We start from the raw sequence: 13993 nt of genomic DNA, 5'->3' as shown, positions 1-13993 counted from the left end.
AAACACTTTAGTAAATGATGTTAACATGTAATATTTGTTATGGCCACATTTTTTAAAAGTAGACAAGAATCAACTGGAGATGTACCTCTGAGAAATTTGCATAAGGACATTATATTTTCTTTGCTTTCTCTGCACAAAGAATCCAGGTATGAGCAAGTACTACAAAAATCCTGCATCTGCTTCACAATTGCTAAGTCAACCATCTTTATTTTTCCAAAGAAAATGTGGGCTCTTGGCAATAGTTAATCACTGTGAGCCTTCACAGCTTTACCCATTATTGGTTTCCTGCTGTACCTTTCAGCAGATTGGACACACAAGGTGTCACTCTATTTATAAGTTCATGCTGAACATTTTGCTCAGTTGGAGAAGATTAAGAGCCATGAACGGCACAGCGTTTTGAGCATCTGTTCAGGTAAAAGGGTGATATGAGTGCCCCCTCTAATGGGCACCCTGCTGCTGAAAGACAATTCAGGCATTTCTCTGTCCACTTCATGGGAAACATTTAAAAATGAACCATGCTACATCTCTGGATTGCAATTTCTCTACATTGTATTGTTTCATTACAATGGCCCAAGCTGCCTACACAAAAGAAACAGGAACCTCTCATCTACTCCTGGAAAGGGAAATTCTCCTGCTTGCTAAATAATAGACCACCTGAGTTGGGTTAACAATACTTGTGTCTATGCAACACACACATTCACACACATGCACACAGTTAAGCTTGAAAAGCATTTTTTTTAAAAAAGGCTCAATGCATAGTTGCATATGCACAATGTAAAATAAATAATTTGATTATTTTTTCAATGAATTGAATAAATACAATGCATTATTTCCATGCTGAAAAAGTATTAGCGGTTCTTATATCTTCCCCCTTCCCCTTGTACTTCTTTAGAAGTGGAGACTTTGGAATACCATTCCAGGTATAAGCTTAATTAATATGGTATTAATACACAAGGTATCCTTGCTCTCTGAGCAATCTGATCACCTAAAGCCAATGCTATAGTCATTTCCCTCTGCCCAAAACTAAGTATAGACCAGTAGATTATCCCACCAGTAATTTTTACTCCCCCAAGATCATTCATAGAGCCATCTCTCCTCTTTCTCCAGACAAAACCAATAGGGGTGATACCATGGGGATGCCATAAATTATTACAGTGCATGGTAAAAAAAAATGATCAGGAACCACTTTATATGATAGTTTATAATTTCCCTAAAGGCATCAGTCCTTCAAAGACCATCAACAAATTCACCGAATTCTCGGACTAGCCCTAGTAATTCTACAAAAGAAAGACACCAGCGTCAGACCAAGTTCATATTGTGAGCTAAAAAATATTGCTACTATTGGCTTTTATAGATTCTGAAGACAGCATTCAACTGCACCTGTGGTGTCACACTCTCTCTGGCCTGGTGTACTTGACGTTATTTTCCTTTTTTACTTAAAATACTTCCCTTGTGTGCCTGAGGTCATATTATTTATCTGCTATTTTGGCTTCCACCAGGGTTGCTCATACTCTCAGGTAGGTGATTATTATGATGATTATTAGAAACAATAATAGCTTATATTGATAGAATTGTTACTTGATTTGCATCTATAAGTAAGATGCATAAAATAGGAACTGCATTAATAATGATTCTGCAATTGTAAGGGTAGTTATGAAACGGCTTTTGCTTAAGCCCTAAGCCCCTATTAGAAAGCAGTATGTTGGGAAGTGAGCTCCTACCCCGAAGCTAGGAAAGTGTCATCCTTCTTGTGTGTCCCCCGTTATGCTCTTATGCCATAAACAAAAAGACATACAGTAACACAAGAATAGGTCAACTTCTGAATTTTATGGGAAATAATATTAAATCTGGCAAATGAATTCTTTAGCAGAATAAATTTTAGAAAATATAAACTGAAATATGGTTACAGCAATAACCGTAGTAACCTGAGGTAAGATTTCACCTTTGCTCCTCTAAGCTCACTCTAAACTCCTGGGTACTGGGTTGAGTTCCCACAATAAAACACACACAGTCACTCATTCCTCCTAGCTTATCCATTTAGCTAGAGGTCATCTGTCATGGTTTTAAAGAAGAGAGCTGCATATGGGGCAGACACAGGCTGCTGGAAGTTGGTTTAAATCCAACCTCAGAAACTAAGTAGCTCTGTGACCATGTGACCACCAAATCTTTTCTTAATCCTCATCTTTCTTGACTTTTTTATGCCCTTGACCTTGTCCATCACCATTTTCTCCCCAATACTCTCACTTAACCTCTGTCTCAATTTCCTCAACTATAAAATATCAACAATTACACTTACCTAAAAGGGTTATTGTGGGAATCAAATGAGAAAATATTTCTCTAATATATATTACATAATATAGAATATTATAACATATGAAAGATAATATTCTAAATTATAGCATAATATAGAATATTCTACAATACTACTTCTCAATTTTCTCACTTAAGCTCTGTCTCAGTTTCCTCAACTGTGAAGAAAAGGGGGGTATTGTTGTGGGGATCAAAGGAGACAATATTTCTACAATGCTTAACACAATGCCTGTCATATAAGCACTCAATAAATGACTGTTCCTTCCCTGCCTCAGTTCAGCTGCTGACATGGGACAATTAACAACACAATCACTGCCTCTCCTGTTGTAGGGAATCCCAAAACTCTGGCCTTCTCTGTGGATGGGGGAAAAAAGAAAAATTCAACCACAATCACCCCTCACCTTCAAAAGATAATCTCTTTTAGTTTTCTCTCTTTCCAAACTAAAAAGTACAAAATCCCAAGGGAGCTTGAGGTCAGTCAACACTTTTCCAGGGTTCCAGGGGTTGCTACAGTTATTTTACTATATACTTTCAATATTGTTTATCCACTGTCCAGCATCTGTACTTCTGTAAAGTTACTGATTCTTGCCAACCAATCATAGCTGGCAAAGAACAAGTTCTAGTGAGTTAAATGTGATCCATTTCCTTAATCAGTCTTCAGAAGGAGAAACAAAATTTTTACTCACATGAATATCCAACATTATTGCTGAAAATATACTTCAAATCTTCAAGGATTTATGATTTCATTACTGTTAGTACTCCTTCAAATGATGTAAATTCTACTCCATTTTCCTACTTCATTAGTTGAAATAATAGCTAGGATTTATATAGGTCTTTAGGGTTTGCCAAGCACTTTACAAATATTTCCTTTTTTTTTTAATCTAGGAAGACTTTATTGTGCTAACATTGGTGGCTGCCCAGAAGGTGAGGGAATGGGGTTCCCCCTTGGTCCCTCCTTCAACAGACCAGCACCATTCTTACCCCCCACTTCTCTGGTTCCTTTGCCCCAGGCTGTGACTGGCATGGCTATTGGCATCTCTGGGCACTTCCCCCCCCCCCGAGGTGTAGGACCTTGGGCTGGGTATGAAGGGAAGGGAAGAGGGGAAGAGGAAGGTCAACTATCTGTTTAGCCAAGGTAAAGGATGGGAGACCCCACTTCACTCAGCCTATCCCCAAGACATGTCTTCCTTCCCCTAGTGTTGGTGAGCGTAAAACATCAGAAGCTCAAAGCTTTGGTGCTTCCCTTTCCTCTGTCCAGTCTTGAGGTTGGGGGCCCTGGCTTCTCGTCTATGAAAAAGTCCAAAGCGGCTGCAATAGTTCAAAGGTGGGCATGCTGATGACGTTGACAGGAATGGAGATTATGGCCCAGTGCTTTTTGAGAGTGTCTGATCGTGTAGTCGTCTCTGCCAAGCAGGAAGAGAGCCAGGATGTCCTCCCTTCGGCGGCTGCTGTCCTGGATCATCGCCACATAGAAGCTGTAATTGTCGGCTGTGTTGTCAAAGATGATCACTGCTGGACCCCCGGCTTAAGAACAATCCTCGTCTTGGAAAGGAAGGAGCAGCCTCACCCACCCCCACCCCCCACATTCCACCAAGGAAAACAATTTGGTCCTGTATGAAAAAGCCATTGTTGAGTGGTCCACAGGCCTCTGGGGGATCAGCTGGGACAAGCTGGATCTACTTGTACCTTGTGTGGAAGACACCCCCAAAATCCTTGGCAGGACTGACACTGAAGATGGAGGGAATGTCCCTTGGGCTCAGCTCTTGGAAGTAGAAATACTCATGGATGAGCAAACCGTGGGCCCGCATGCACGCGGAGCACCCCAGCCAGAAGCAGCTGCAGCCCGCCACGCCCACAGACCATCTCGGGCAGGCTGGGGTACACTGGATCCCGGGGCCACCGCTGCCACCTTCTCCTCCCCACTGCGCCCCCTGACGGTTGCTACCTATAAATATTTTCTAATTCTATTCTCATAAAAATCCTACAAGGTAGGCACTGTTATACCCATTTTACAGATTTGGAAATTGAGAATTTGAATGACTTATCTAGAATCACATATCTAGGAAGTATGTATGGCTGAATCTGAACTCATATCTTACTGGCTCCAGATCCAGCACTCTGACAGGTAGATAAATGGTCCTTTTCTTAACCCCTTGATAAACCCATTCAATTCTATGCCGTCCTCTTAAATGGCTTGCTCTTAAATCTATTTCCGATTTTCCCACTCAGCCACAGACTTGGATTATTCCCACTATCTGCCGTCTTTATTTCCATTCACATACAACTGAGTGAAGATAGAGAAAACCATGGAACTCTTCTGATTGAGTTCACTAAATTTCATCTCAATGGGGTCCTCACTGCAAAAAGGAAATTATTTTATAACTCCATAATTGATTTACCATACCATTTGCCATTGCAGCTTTTCCAAACCTTTACATCCTGCCTCAAACTCTTTATATCTCCTCTTCTTGCAACCTTCTCAGTTAAGCACCTTTCCTCATGTTTCACTGAAAAAAAAAAATGAGGAATTTGGCAAGATGGTGGAGTAGAAGCAGGACCTCCCTACTGCTCTGGTTTCCACCTTCCCCAATCCATGTAAAAAGGGGACTCTGAAGGAACTTTGGAGCTGCAGAACACACAAAATGACACAGAGAAGCTAACCTCCTGCTGAGGACAGGCTGGCAGGCCAAGAGGAATCAGCTAGCGCAGTGCTCTGGGAGCCAAGCCCAGCCCCATGCCAAGGCCTGCCCCAAGGTGGGCCTGAACAGCTACCTTCAGGAGGGACTCCAGATCAGCAGCAGCTGTGGCTGGGTCCAGAATTATCAACACATAGATGTGAAGGACAAAGTGAGAAGTCAGTGCAGTCTGGACTTCGGGACCCAGTAAGGGGGAGTGTGTGACTTTTTCCCCGAGGGTGAGAAGCCACTGAGATGCAGGCACAGCCAGCCAGCACCATGTGGCAGCTTCAGCTCCTGGCCTGCAGAGTATAGGGGGACCAAGCACCAATCTGAGGGGTAATCGCTCTTGCTTTAACCTTCTTGGATCTGGATTGCAGTCTAGGGTAGAGGTCCTGGGGTGTGTGTCCAACTTGCAAGAGCATGTGGAGACCTCAGAGAGGGCAGCCATCTAATATCTCCGGCAGCTGAGAAAACCCTAGCATTTGGGATGAAAGCTCCCCTGTCTAATGGCAGAGTCCTACTGTGGCAAAAAGCCCAGGGGTCAAGTGACTGAGGGGCGACATGACCAGGCAAAGGAAACAAAGCAGACAGAAGATTCCAACATTACACTCCTATTTGGGGGACAAAAAGGAGCAAGGCATGGACCAGGAGGAAGACAGTGAAGTCAGAATTCCTGCACCAAAAGCTTCAAAGGAAAATACAAGCTGGTTACAGGCCATAGAGGATGTTAAGAAGCAGATAAGAGAAGTGGAGGCAAAATTGAGAAGAGAAATGAGAACAATGCAGAAAGTTATGAAATGAGAGTCAACAGCCTGACTGAGGAAAAATACCACCTTAAAAATAGCCTAGCTCAAATGGCAAAAGAGGCTCAAAAAGGCAATGAGGAGAAGAATGCCTTAAAAAGCCAAATTTGCCAGATGGAAAAAGAATCTCAAACACTCATTGAGGAGAATCATAGCTTCAGAATTAGATTGGAGCAAATAGAAACTAATGACTTTATGAGAAATCAAGATGCTGTTAAACAGATCCAAACAAATGAAAGAATAGAAGGCAATATGAAATATCTCATGGGAAAAACCACTTTTCTCCATAGTTGAAGGGAATAGAAATATATATATATATATATATGTGTGTGTGTGTGTGTGTGTGTGTGTGTGTGTGTGTGTCCATATATGAGGGTATATGGGCATATGAATACATATGTGAATGTGTGTATATATGTTTACAGGTGTACATAGATAGTGGGCACAGGACCAATTTAACAGGAAGGGATGATGCTTAAAAGGTGAAATTAAGAGGTGAGAGAGGAATATAATGAGAGGAGATGGGGAGAGACAAAATGGGGTAAACTATCCCATATAGAACAGGCAAGGGAAAATGGTTACAATGGAGGGGATGAATAGGAAGGCAAAAGGGAAAGGGTCAACCTTATTCCCATTGAATTTGACTTGAGGAGGGAATGAAATACATACTAAATAGGGTATCTCTCCCTCCAGGAGAGTAGGGTTAGAAGGGGATGAGAGGGGGGATGATGGAAGGGAGGGCAGGCTGGGGGGGGACGAAATTTGGAAGCACCCACTTTTGAAAAGGGACGGGATCAAAGTAGAGAATAGAGCAAGTGGGAGGTGGGATAGGAGGAGGGAAATATAGTCAGGCTTTTACAATATATCTACTATGTTATTGTTTTCCATTAGCCACAAATGTACAACCTATACTGAACTGCTTATCTTCCCAGTAAGGGTGGGTGACAAGGGAGGAAGAGAATGAATCTGGAATTCAAAGTTTTAAAATCAAATATTCAAATATATACTATTAGTAACACTATTTTAAATGTAATTGGGAAATAAGATATACAGGCACTGGGGCATAGAGATGCACTGGAAAAGTCAAAAGGGCTATGGGAGAAAATATGGGAGAGAGCAGATTGGAGGAGGGGATATCCTGTGGGACTGCTATTTTGGGGCAGTGGGTAGGGGAAAAATGGGGAGAAAATGTGTAACTCAAAATATGGCAGAAATGAATGATGTAAATCAGAAGTTAATGATGCATTTGAAAAAGAAAAAAATGAGATAATTAACTGAGATCTTCCTTTTCTGCCTTGTTCTTTGTCTCACATCAGTTAGATGCCTTCTACCTTTGTCTCATAAAGAAATGAACCTCAGCACAGAAACAAGTGATCCCATCACGTCTTTTTTTTTAATTTATGGAATAAAACAAGCATTTCCATAACATAGTGCAATAAAAAAGATGATTGTATATGAACTTGCAAATCACAACTTGCTATTCCTTGTAGATATACAACAAAATTATTATGTAATTTTTTTCTTTTTTTTTCCTTCTCTCTCTGCCCTAGAGATAGCTACCATTACACACAAATAAATGTGTTTGTATATGTGTGTATATATAGATATATAAAATTATATATCTATATATATGTGTGTGTGTGTGTGTATATCAGTTCTTTTCCTAGATGTAGATAGCATCTTTCTTCACATGTACTTTATGGTTAATTTGTTTATAATATACAAAATATCTTTTTTCCCTCAAAGTCATTCTTAAAACAATATTGCTGTTACTATATAACCAATGTTGTCTTTGTTCTGCTTATTAAGCTCTTTAGTATTTCATGCAAGTCTTTCGATTTTTCCCTCTAAAATCGACTTCATCATTTCTTTTTTTTTTTTTTTAAGCAATCGGAGTTAAGTAACTTGTTCAAGGTTACACAGCCAGTTATTTCTGGGTGTGGTGCTGAGTATCTGAGCCCTGATTTGATCCAGGTCATCCTGACACTGGAGCCAGTGCTCTTACTCGCTGAGCCATCTGGCCGCCCCTAAGCAATTGGGGTTAAGTAACTTGCTCAAGGTTACACAGCCAGGTGTTTCTGGGTGGGTGCTAAGTGTCTGAGCCTGGGATTCGATCTCCAGGTCTTCTCAACCCTGGAGCCGGTGCTCTTACTTGCTGTGCTACCTGGCTGCCCCTTCATCATTTCTTATAGCACAGTAGTATTCCATTACAATCATATAGCACAATTTGTTCAACCATTTCCCAATTGATGGGCATCCCTATGATTTCTAGTTCTTTGCCACCACAAAAAGAGCCACTTACAGGCAGCTAGGTGGTGCAGTGAGTAAAGTGCCGGCCCTGGAATCAGAAGGACCTGAGTTCGGTTCCGACCTCAGACACTTAACACCCACACAAAAAAATCTAGCCGTGTAACCTTGGGCAAGTTAACCCCAATTGCTCTCCAAAAGGCCAAAAAAAAAAAAAAAAAAGAGCCACTTAGGGGACCGAGCCAAGATGACAGAGTAAAAGCAGGGATTTTCTTGAGCTCTCCTCTAAACCCCTGCAAATTACTCCAAATATATTCTAGAATAGCAAAACCCACAAGATGATGGAATAAAACAAATTTTAAGCCCAAGACAACTTCGAAGGTAGAAAGGAAAGGTCTGTTTTCACCAAACTAAAAGAAATGCACAGACTACTGTGGGCCATGCTGGCACAGACCAGGCTGGAGCAGGCATCAGGGGACTGAATCACTGGCAGCTACAGTGGTTTCCAGATTTCTCAACTGCAAAACACCAAAGACAACTTGAAAGGTCAGTAGGAAAAGTCTGTTGGACCTTTGTGAGAGAGGAGCGTGGTGTAACCCCAAACCTGGGGTGGTAGTCGGGTAGCTGCAGATGCAGTGACTACTTCGAGAGCTTTCAGCCCAAAGACAGTAAGGGACCAAGTGGCTGATCAAATGCAGATTACAGGGATCTCTTTGCTGGTGCTGAGGCTGAATTCTTTTGCTTTCCCTGTACTTTGATCTGGGTCACAGTACTGGGTGGAAGTCCTGGGGTGAGGAGGAGAGCTAGTATGGCAGAACTTGTGGCAGAAGTGGAGGGGGAATTCTCCTCACATTTCTAAGGCAGAAAAGAGTGCTTGTGGTCACTCACAGACCAGAGCACAGGCCAGGAGAGGAGTAAAACACCTCTCCTTTGATCATAGCACCTTAGAAAAGCTGGAAAATTTATCGGTACCTAGAAATATCTCTGAAAACAGCTGCACAAAACCCCTGAAGATTGGAGCAGTATACCCCTGTAGGGTTAATGGAATATAAGATCTGCCCATCCATTAATAGGCCTATGTGACAACATGTGCTCTCTGATTTTTCTTAGAAAATGGGCAGAGCTGCTAGATCTAAAGGTACACAGGTATTTCAATCATAGATATCTTGCTGCTTTGAGCTCCTGTGGCATATCTTGAGTCACATAGAGCCCATATAGATTTATAGTGCTTTGAAGGAGGAGTTGACTTAGGGGAAAAGTAGCTTACATGAGGCTTGGTTGTAGTAAGATTTTTTTTTTTTGCTTCCTGGAGGGGGAAAGGTAGGGAATTGGGGTTGAGTAACTTGCCCAAGGTCACATGGCTAGTTTTTGTATTAAGTGTCTGATTTGAACTCAGGTCCTCCTGACTCCAGGGCCATTGCTCTATTCACTGTGCAACCTAGTCACCCTCCTTGCAGGAAGACTTTTATACCTTTTGGTACTGTGGGTTGTTTTGCCTTCTGGCTTTGAGTTTATTAGTCAAAACTATATATATTCCAGAGGTTGGTATTTTGTTTTGGGAGCTCACCCATGAGAAGAACATTTTTTTGTGATTTGGCCAGATGAGGCTCTAGGTAGCTATTGTGAAACCCTCCCTCCCCACCCCCGACTTTGTGAACCTAGATTTCAGTGCTCCCTGGTCTGGTGATTATGTATCTATTATTTTTTTTTAGACAGCTGGAGCCTGATATACTGGATTCTTTCTTGGATACTTTTTTCTACTTATCTGTCTTCATTGTTTAATTGAAGAATAAGATTGTTAACCCCTTTGAAGCTGTCTTGCCTTTAGAAAAGATCAAAGAACCTGTGCTAGAAGTTCTTCTGTGGCCTAGAATTATTGGTCTTACACCTCCAAAGCAGCTGCAAATATCATTACTGATACAACCCCAGGCCCTGGAAGCAGAGTCCTTCCTTGACAAAGAGCTAAAAAGTCAAATAATTGACTGGGAAAATGAGCAAACAATGGGGAAAAAATCAGACTATAGAATCTTACTTTGGTTACAAGGAAGAACAAAACATACAACCAGAAGAAAAAAACAGTCAAAGCTCCTACATCAAAAGCCTCCAAGAAAAATATGAATTGCTCACAGATCATGGAATAACTCGAAAAGATTTTGAAAATCAAGTAAGTGAAGTAGAGGAAAAATTGGGAGGATAAATAAGAGTGATGCAAGAAAATCATGAAAAACAAGTAAACAACTTGCTAAAGGCAATCCCCCCCCAAAATGCTAAAGAAAATAACACCTTAAAATAGATTAACCCAAATGGCAAAAGAGGATCATAAAGTTAATGAGGAGGAGAAGGCCTTAAAAAGCAGAATTGGCCTAATGGAAAAGGAGGTCCAAAAGTTCACTGAAGAAAATAATCTCTAAAAAATTGGAATGGAGCAAATGGAAGCGAATAACTTTTTGAGAAATCAAAAAAATTATAAAACAAAACCAAAAGAATGAAAAATAGAAGACAATGTGAAATATATTATTGGAAAAACAACTGACCTGGAAAATAGATCCAGGAGAGAGAATTTAAAAATTATTGAACCATCTGAAAGCCATGATAAAAAAAAAAGAACCTAGACATCATCTTTCAAGAAATTATCAAGGAAAACAACCATAGGCTTAAAAAGAAATAGAAAGAATCCACCAAATACCTCCTGAAAGAGATCCCAAAAAACTACTAGGAATATTGTAGCCAAATTCCAGAGTTCCCAGGACAAGGAGAAAATATTGCAAGTAGCCCAAAAGAAACAATTCAAGTATTGTGGAAACACAATCAGGATAACACAAGATTTAGCACCTTCTACATTAAGGGATCTGAGGTCTTGGAAATCTCATATTCCAGAGGTCAAAAGAGCTAGGATTAAAACCAAGAATCACCTACCCAGCAAAACTGAGTATAATCCTTGAGGATGAAATGGACGATTTTCAAGCATTCTTGCTGGAAGACCAGAGCTGAATAGAAAATTTGACTTTAAAATACAAGAATCAAGGGAAGGAATAAAAGGTAAACATGAAAGAGAAATCATAAGAGACATTTTAAAGTTGAACTGTTAATATCCCTACATGGAAAGATAATATTTTTAACACATGAGACCTTTCTCAATATTAGAGTAGCTGGAAAGAATATACGTGTATACACACATATACATATACACACAAATGTATGTGTGTATATCTATATGTGAATATATGAGAACATGTGTATGCATATGTGTGTATATCTATATACTTGCATGAATAGATACATATGTGTGTGAATTATGTTCTTATATGTATGTATAGATAGAGGGCACAGGGTGAGTTGAATATGAAGGGATTATGTTTTTAAAATAAAATTAAGGAGTGAGAGAGGAATATATTGCAAGAAGGAAAGAGGAATAGGTAAAATGAGGTAAATTATCTCACACAAAAGAGGTGAGAAAAAAATTATTACAATAGAGGGGAAGAGGGGGAAAGTGAGAGAGAATCAGTAAACCTTACTCTCATCAGATGTGGCTTAAAGAGGGAATAACATACACACTCAATTGGGTATGACAATCTATTTTACCCTACAGAAAAGTAGGGAGGAGGGGATAAGAAGGTGTGACTGGTAGAAGGGAGAGTAAATGGGAAGAGGGGGTAATCAAAAGCAAACATTTTTGCAGAAGGACATGGTCAAAAGAGAGAATAGAATAAATGAAGGGCAGTATAGGATAGAGGGAAATATAGTAAGTCTTTCACAATATGACCATTATGGAAATGGTTTGCATGACTACACATGTATAACCTGTGTTGAATTGCCTGCCTTCTCAATGGGAGTGGGTAGGTAGGGAGGAAAGGAAAGAATGTGGTACTCAAAGTTTTAAAAACAAGTGCCAAAACTTCTTTTTACATGCAAATGGGAAATAAGATGTACAGGCAATGGAGTATAGAAATCTATCTTTCCCTAAAGAAAAATAGAAGGGAAGGGGATAAAGGTTGGAGTTGGGGTTAAAAGAAGGGAGGGCAGATTGGGAAAAGGGGTCATCAGAATTCATGCTGTCTTGGGGTAGGGGAGTGGAGATATGGGGAGAAAATTTGGAACTCAAAATCTTGTGGAAGTGAATATTGCTATAAACATTTAGAACATATAAGTTATTTTCCTTTTTCCCTAATCATCTTTGAAAATAGATCAAGTAGTGGCTTTGCTGGCTCAACAGGTCTAAGTAATTTAATAACTCTTTGAACATAATTCCAAACTGTTTTCCAAAATGGTTAGATTATTTTACAATTCTGCAGACAATGAATTAGTGTCTTGATCTTTCAAATATTCTCCAACATTAGTCACTTTTAGCTTCTATTATTTTAGACAATCTGGTATGCATAAAATGATATCACAAGGTTGTTTTAATCTACATGTCACTAATAAATAATGATTTAAATCACTTTTCAATGACCATAAATTCTTTTAATTTCTTCATTGGAAAACTGCCTATTCATATCCATTGATCATTTATCAATTGGGGAATGACTCATATTCTTATACATATGACAAAGTTCTAATTATTATTTATAAATTTCCCTCTATCTTATTTTTACTATTTTTCTTCTCAGTCTCACTTTTTATCCTATCCCTGTTACTTTATCTTTTTCCCTTACCCTCTTATTCCTTATTTTACTCACCCCGTTATAATTCCCTCCCTTTTCTTCTACCCTCAGCCTCCTAATCTTATTCTATACATCCTTTTAAAAATCCCTCCCCATCCTATCCCCCAGTATTCTCTCTCTAGAAGTTCAGACGACTTCTAAACCTCTTCAAAAGTACACTGTTTACTCTTCATCCCAGATGAGAGCAAGGCTCCAACATTATGAGCCCCCACCTCTGTTTCCGGTGCATTGGTTCTTCCTTTCATGACCTGTTTTATGAAAAAGTTATTCCTCTTTACCTTTTCCTATGAATTTTTTAGCAACACCTCATTATACCTTTTTTTTAAATAGCATAGCAATAATAACAATTTTAAGAATACTGATAACAGTTTCATATATAATAAATAAACATTTTAACCCGTATCAGTGCCTTATTATTAGTCTTTAATGATTTCCTTATATATCTTCTGGATATTTTATGTCAAATTTTGCATTGGATTCCTTTTGTTATTTTTGTTTACAAATAATTTTTCTTACAAATTTTTATTTTTATTTTATTTTATAACTTTATTATTTTTGTTAAAAATAACTGAAAGTCTTTCAGTTCACCAAACCTTATTTTTTTTTCATTCAGGATTATATTAAACTTTGCTGAGTAAGTTATTCTTGGGTGCAAACCCAACTCCTTTGTTGCTTGCCATATAATGTTCTAAGATCTACAGTCTTTTAGTGTAGAAGCTACTAGATCTTATGAAATCCTTATTGGTTTTTGTAGCATTTAAAGTGTTTTGACTTTCTTGTTGCTTGAAATATTTCCTCTTTAATATGGGAATTTTGAAATTTGGCTATACCATTGCTGTAATTTTTTTTCCTATGATTTTTTTCATGTGGTGATTGATGGAGTCTTTCAATTCCTACTTTACTTTTTTTGTTTTAGAACTTCAGGGCAATTTTCCTTAATTTATTGTAATATTGTATTCAAATTATTTCTTTGATCATAACTTTCTGGTAGCCACCTCATGACTATCAGATTGGCTAATATCACAAAAAAGGAAAATGACAAATGTTGGAGAAGATGTGGGAAAATTGGAACACTAATACATTGTTGGTGGAGTTGTGTAGTGCTCCAACAATTTTGGAAAGCAATTTGGAACTTTGCCCAATGGGTTTTAAAACTGTGCATATGCTTTAATTCAGCAACGCCACTACTAGGTCTGTATTCCAAAGGGATCATTAAAAAGGAGGGAAGAACATATATATATATATATACACACACACACACACACACACACACACACACACACACACACACACA

General features: G+C 39.1%; 1 pseudogene; it reads right to left on the bottom strand.

Moving 5' to 3' along the window:
* Positions 1-3597: 3597 nt before the first annotated feature.
* On the bottom strand, positions 3598-4137 carry LOC138143565 (protease-associated domain-containing protein 1 pseudogene; annotated as a pseudogene).
* Between the last annotated feature and the right edge of the window lie 9856 nt (positions 4138-13993).

This window comes from Petaurus breviceps, unplaced genomic scaffold, assembly GCF_028583685.1.
Source record: "Petaurus breviceps papuanus isolate PSGF00001 unplaced genomic scaffold, PetGlider_PUasm1.0 90644, whole genome shotgun sequence".
Lineage (NCBI taxonomy): Eukaryota > Metazoa > Chordata > Mammalia > Diprotodontia > Petauridae > Petaurus > Petaurus breviceps.
This window is presented reverse-complemented; position numbering and strand designations above follow the sequence as displayed.